This window comes from Pomacea canaliculata, linkage group LG7 (genome assembly GCF_003073045.1).
Source record: "Pomacea canaliculata isolate SZHN2017 linkage group LG7, ASM307304v1, whole genome shotgun sequence".
Lineage (NCBI taxonomy): Eukaryota > Metazoa > Mollusca > Gastropoda > Architaenioglossa > Ampullariidae > Pomacea > Pomacea canaliculata.
Window position 1 is genome coordinate 17,779,198 of NC_037596.1, and position 7,155 is coordinate 17,786,352.

Below are 7,155 nucleotides of genomic sequence, written 5' to 3' on the forward strand. Positions count from 1 at the left end.
TTCTCGCAAACTCACACGCGGATGATATCGCACACACACAGACAGGCGAGCGAGAAAATTTGAATAAATAAAATGAAACAGATTAATATACATTAATGTAATGGAATCAATTGGTTTATTGAAGATGACGATGACGACGATAATGTTGATAATGCCGATGTTTATCTTTGTGACAATCGTTGCCGTGTGTGTAAGAGTGCAATTACACAGGTTTAGGAGCGTTTAGAGATTTGTGTAAAGTAAAAGTTCATCAACAGTAAAGTTCTGAAGTTTTTTCAAACTAAAAAGTAAGTTTTAAGCAATGGAAACTCGTTCTGTAGACAGTTCAAATCAGTTGACACAGGTAAACTTTTTAGTATCCTTTATTCATAAAGCAGAGTAGATAATGTCTGACATGATCATTAAAAGAATCAAAACAGACAAAATACTCTGGGAATGTTGATGTCTTGTTACATGGCTACGACAGGAGACACAAGTAGAGAGTTACTGTCTGCTGAAGTCAAAGGATGTTTGTCGGTTTCTGTGCTAGGGTTTTGACCAGCACTTTCTTATCCCTGTGCCGATAACCCAAGTACATTTGAGCCCCGGGCAACATCTTTCATAACTACAATCATCACCAAGTGTTTTGCACTGCAACAGACAAAAGGAGTTCTTTCTCTCACACCACTAGCTGCTAACTCTGGGCAAAGAAAGAACTGAGTTAGTGATACAGTATACAGAAATAATATTGGTGATCAATCAGGTTATGCCCATCTCGCCTACTATAATAAATATGCACTTTGTACATTTGTTTAAAATGTTAAATTTGAACAAAAAGTATGATGGATGTGACTTGTTTAAGGTCAAGTAATCTCTCTTTGGTCATAGAAATCTCTGAGAATCAAAAAAATCCCTGCTACCTCTAGACAGCTAATTCTTCTTATCACTAAAACTTTAATTATGATTAAATAGGCGGTATTGAATAACAGGATAACAGCTACGTGTCTTTAACTTCAGGTGTTAGTCCTGGGATACGTGGAATAATACAGAGAAACACAAGCAAACAATTAAAAAATTCTCTCACATACATCAGTTTCTCATTATTATATTTAGTTATCATTCATGATATTATTTTAGTGAGGTAAGAGTTGAAGGAATTATACATGTTAATATTAAATATTTTAGGGCTTAAGATCTGACATGGAGTTAAATACGAGATGCAAAGAGTATATTACAATAAATTAAAAAAAATTAAATCTCTATTGGTTTTCAAAATGACACCATGCGAGGAAAGAGTTAAATATTAATAAATTACAAAATGCTTAGAGATATAATAGATGTGCAACAAAATTAGTTGTTCTTTATCACGGTGTCCCAAATGAATATTGACATGGACTAAAGTTTAGCACCACTACAACAAAATGTTTTACGAAAAAGAGTTTGCTACCCACCCCATCAACTAATGCTGCTTGCAGCGACACCAGAGCCACGATGATCATTATGGTTATTATCAGCTTCATGATCAAAATGACGATCTGCTGATTTCGAGAAGAACTGCAACTGTCAATCCAAGAAGTTGGAAGTTCTTATAATGCAACAAAAGTAAAAAATACAAGAAAAGCAAATTGCAATCGTAATTTTCCCTGAATGAAAAATGACTTTGTGATAAAAACATTAACAAACATTAATACAAAAGCAACCTGACTACCTTCGCCTATTCTGTGTGTCTGTCCAGAAGAAGAACTCGTGCTGCTGCTTATATTCCCGAGGACAAAGAGAAAAAAAGAGTGGGACTATTTTTAGGAGTTGTCAGACAGAAGGTTATTACCTTAATCACAGAGGTGAAAATGTCCGAAGAAACATTCTTCGATTTTTAGGTTAGAAGGAAACAAGAGCCTTGTCTTTGAGTTCCACGGCAAAAACATGACTTACCCATTGTAATTACTTACTTATAGTACTGGCTTAACCTAGCCTCACAACTACGGCCCATAGTCGACTAGCAAGAAGAAGTTTAGTTAATAGTGAAGAAAGGTTACTCTGTATAGCACCGTTTTTTATGATACCTTAGACACCAATCAACACATATAGTGATGATCCTTGGAGGACTCTAGCTTCTTCACAAGGAAATAATCCTGACTGTACTAAAGTCTATATTTTAAATTTTGAAGATGAGCTTAGGTGGGACCCCTGTCGGCTGATGAGTCTATCCAAGTAAACGACCAGTTTCAGAAAACTGAAATTCACAGCCATCAGTCAAATGATCAAACATTAAATAAAATGTGTTCTCAAGACAGAGTTTCAGTAACTGAGTAAGCCAAGCAAAACTGGCCGATCACTTTATAACACCTGGCGGTAACTCGTAGAACTAGATACCATTCCGCGGACAGAAGGTACAACGAGTATTTTAACTAAAAATGTTGTCATGACATCACCTGAAACAGACTGCTGTTCATCTAATGATTTCAGGTAACAGTGATGTATACTTACCTGTGTAGATAGCAGCAGAAGACAGGTACCCAGCTGTAGCAGGTAAATGGCTTTTATAGAGGGCGCCTGCCACGTTGCCCAGCCAGAAAGCGTGCACACGTCACTAGTGCTTGAATACGATTGGCTGGCTGTGAGTCACGCCGGCTACACGACTGGGTTGATGTTCTTTGTAGTCAATGTAATGTAGATACTGTAATAAAAAAGGTTTAAAATTCAATATGCTGACGAAAGGTTATTTAGAATGTAGAAATAGATTGTGAGGACATCATATTAGTATTAGTTGTAGGGTGTGTGTGTTTTTGTGTGTTTGTATATCATCATCATGTCGTCATCAATGTCAACGTGAAATTTAATGACCTAAAAATAATCTTCAAGGTTTGAGACTTTGAATTGACTTCTTATGCCAGTCATTGCTGAGAGAACCTTTGTCCTCAGTTATTAAGCACGACTGGTTTTAAGACAAAGCATATTGTATGTCCTGGCAATATTCTGTTTTTATAAGAAAAATTCCATAGAAAAGAAAGTCAAAGGAACTCGAGAAACCTTCGTTGACCTTTTTATTTCATAAACATGGCTCAGACGGCAGAGACTAGTGTGGTATTAAAAGCTCAACCTTATGCTGCAATTTGAACTATCACGCTGACAAACACATTTGTAACGCGGAAGATGTGATTAACTGCTCTCCATTTCAAAAAAACAAGCTGAAAGGTTTTCTAACTTTTTAAAATAAATAAATACCTAGCTATTAAAATTGAGGATTAAAACACAATTGATTTGTTTGTGAACCTTCTCAGTCTGCTATCTCGATGTCAAGACCACATGTGAAGGTTGCTTACCTCGCCTTGTGTCGAGTACGCATGCAATTCGACTCCCTTCACACATTTCACAAACCCTTAGGTATGTTTATAATGTACTAAAAAGATTTGTACATGTTTATATTCTTAGACACTTACTGACTTTAGTCAGCAAAAATTAAGAACCGAGAATGCTGGGTCGGTTATGGCGGAAAAAGTATATTCTCTTCTCTTGATAATTAAATCGAGAGACATCACGGTTATCAAGATACAAAGTGCGCCTTGAAGTTTAATACAGGTAGTAATTATACACATATCTTATTGCCATCTAGCCCCAAGTTAACCTGTGACACCTGCGTGGTCCTTTTAGCTTGACGTTGAGATCACGTGTGTGGTCACGTGGACGATGCCGGCTGTCGACATTTTAAAGAAACGTATCGATATTTCGTCCGTGGATTTGCTTACGTGTCCTAACTTCTACGCACAATGGTGTACCTGCTAATAAATATAGCAGTATATAAATATAACAAGCGGAGAATTTGTACAAATGAGCAAACCTCTTACTATTAACGATATCAATCTTGTACAGATGTAATCACGGACGCACCCGCCCCAACCTTCTGCTTGTTCGCTTTACTGTTAGTAGTCACAACGAACAAAATTGTTGGATCACCCATGTTGTTCTATTCCCAACAAAGCTAATAAGAAAAAAATGTTTTCATTAATTAACAGTTGTTTACTATAAAGTTGTTGATGTTGTTGATGTAGATTTTAATAATTAAAACATCATCAGTTTAATTATATAAGGCATTTAGCTCTCTGATTTATTGTACCGATTAAAGATTCAACCCTAATGATCAGAGTGGATTTCCCAAAGTACGAAGCAAGGCGGGGCAATGCGAGACAACTGCTGCCCGCACCTTGATTAACGCTCTTAATGTACTGGCCGAACAATGGAAAGTAGATGCAAAAATCACGGAAAGCAAACCTCTTTATTTTATCTTTAATAGTCTATGAACTTTAAACAGCAAGTGACCCTGTTTGCCTTTTTCTTCCCTTGTTCTGGACACACTTCTGGTTACACAGCCAATTAAAAAATTAAATTCTGCGTGGTCAGATTTATGTTCGCCATAACCTCAGAAGGTCGGTGTTGCTGTCAGTCACCTGAAAATTGCTCGACATGTATCGTCTGACCATTGTCCATTAAACCAAATTTTCAGCAACTAAGAGTTTATGTAATCTATGGTTTCCTTTCAATACTGGATAGAAAAATTCATGGTAGATCAAACTTCTCATTCAATTTAGCATAAAATGTCTGCCAGATTTTATTGCTGTTTAATGAAATAAAATTTATTTTACAATCTTGTAATAGATGTTCGAAAAAAAGATTAAGCTCTTTCGACAAGTCATATTATACTATAATAATTATAGTAATTACAGCATTACTTCAGTGCAGGGACATGGAAAGCAGCCCAGACCTTTGAAACTAACATGAGTTTGTCTTCTATATCATATACAATGTTGCTTTAAGAGTTCCAAAATTTTCACATACGGTTTGGATGATGACTATTTTTTAATGTGTGTATGAAAAAAGAAAGTCGTTTATAGTAATTTAGCAGCCACACCAAAGCCACGTTGATAATTATTGTTATTATCAGCTTCGTAATCAAAATGACGATCTGGTGATTTCGAAGTGAACTGAAACTCTTAATCCAATAAATACAAGAGAGGCAATTGTAATTAGTAAGTTCAAGTGAATGAAAATTAATTTATGATACAAAATTAACAAATTTCATTCAATGCAAAACTACCCGATTACCTTCGTCTCTTACAAATGTGTTTTGTCAGAACAGCAGCTCGTGCTGCTTGTTAAATTCTTAAAGACATAGAGAGAGAAAGTTAGAATATTGTAATGAGTTTTAAGGCAAAGAAAACATTATACTACGTGGCCAATCTTCTATTCACCAAAACCATGGATGGTCGGCTTTGCTGTCAGTTACCTGAAAATTGCTCGACATAGCTCATGTATCGTCTGATTATTTTTCATCAAACGAAATGGCAGCAACTAAAAGTTAATGTCTTCTTTGATTTCCTTTTATTACTGGATAGCAAAATGTACTTCAGATTGAACTTATTATTCAATTAAAGAGAAAATGTCTGGCAGACGTCATCACTGTTGAATTAAGTAAAATGAGTATATTCGTCCAGCAGATGGCGACACCTATTATTTTACAATCTTCTAATAGCATATTTTAATAAGGGTTAATTTCATTTGAAGCATCATATAAGATTCCGAACGTAATATTCTCTTTTCATTCGATAATTATTCTCCTTATCTATCTTTTTTTCTCTCAAACTTACAAGCGGACAAGCTCGCACACACACACACTCACACGCTCTCTTGCGTATTTGCGTATTTCTGTCTTGGGTCTTCTCTACAGACAATAAAGTCTGATTTGATTTTATTTGATTTAAGGACAGTTCAAACCTGTGGATACAAAATATTCATCGACTACCCAAGATCAATATGAATGCTGTTGACAATAATTGACTGCTGATTGATTGATTATGAATTGATTGACGACGACGACGACGACGACGACGACGATGATCGTCTGCCGGAAGTCCTGTAATACAAGTTCATGGTACCTGTGTAAAAGGTGTTTTCTGTCAATGAGTACCTGTGTGAAAGGGTTCCTTGTTCCTTTCTATTTCTCTAGCTGCGTGTTCTAAAGAAAAATGTTTTTAGTGTGTGATGTCATTAAATCTTTGCGCAACACTATTTACCTGTATGCTTTCTACTTGCTAATCTTTAATGCCAGGAGGATAAAAAGAGGAAGTGGTTTATGCAAGTATTAGCTTAGGATTATCGTCGCCGTGTGTTTTACAGCGCAATCGCACAGGTTTGTGATTGTTTAGTGATTTTGTGTAGGCTAAAAGTGTATCAGGTGTCAAGGTTTCATACTTTTTAAAACAATAATGATTCTAACTTGCATATATCAAAGTCTTCTTGTGCTGAGGAGCAGAGTTTTGTTTGTTGTGGATGAAATACAACACAAAATGTCGGCAATCGTACATCCCAGGCTGCCATTAGCCGTGTGTAGAGAGACTTTCTTTGAGACCACAACCATAAGGTCTGCTTGGAGTCGTCAGCAGAAGGTAGATGAATCACTACACTAAACAGTAAGCTTTAAGCAATGGAAAACTCGCTCTCGCCACAATTAAAATCAGTTGACAAAGGTAAACCATTTCTGCATCCTTTACTCATCAAGAAGAGTAGACAATGTCTGACACGATCGGTATAAGCATTAAAATGGTCACAATTCTTCTGGAATGTTCATGTCTTGATACATGGCAACGACATGAGACAAACGCAGCGAGCTACTCTCTGTAGTCATAGTGCTTTACTCTTCTACTTGGATTTCGCGGTGGAAGCGACGGTCGTGCACAAGAACAACATTTTTTTTTATGCACGCAAGGAACAAGCTGAAAAAAGAATGTTAGAATAAATAATACATAACCTATATCTTTACTGGGCTTTTTTAATGACTTCATGCAAGAACAGTGTCGTAAATAATGAACTACAAACATGTATGATGATGATGATGATGATGATGATGATGATGAATGATGATGATGATGATGATGATGATGATGATGATGATGCACCCGATGCGACCCTGACTCAGTCCAAACAGTTTTCGTTCTCGCGACCTCGGCTGAGCCGAACTCCATTGCGCGCAATGGGCAACGGATGCCGGCAACCCACCTACTCAGCCGCATCGTCTCACGAATGACTACAATATTTAGTCATTTAGAGTACGATGAAAAACGCCGAATTCAAGATAGAACGACAGTAAATACGATTTTAAAATGCCTTTTATAAAGTTAACAG

At 36.5% G+C, this 7,155-nt stretch overlaps 1 long non-coding RNA gene across 1 annotated transcript; it reads right to left on the reverse strand.

Moving 5' to 3' along the window:
- Positions 1 to 356: 356 nt before the first annotated feature.
- On the reverse strand, positions 357 to 2,482 carry LOC112568506. Its single transcript, XR_003100113.1, has 3 exons — positions 2,467 to 2,482; positions 1,431 to 1,564; positions 357 to 630 (listed from the first exon to the last, which is right to left on the reverse strand). It is a non-coding gene; the product is annotated as an uncharacterized LOC112568506 (long non-coding RNA).
- Positions 2,483 to 7,155: the final 4,673 nt, after the last annotated feature.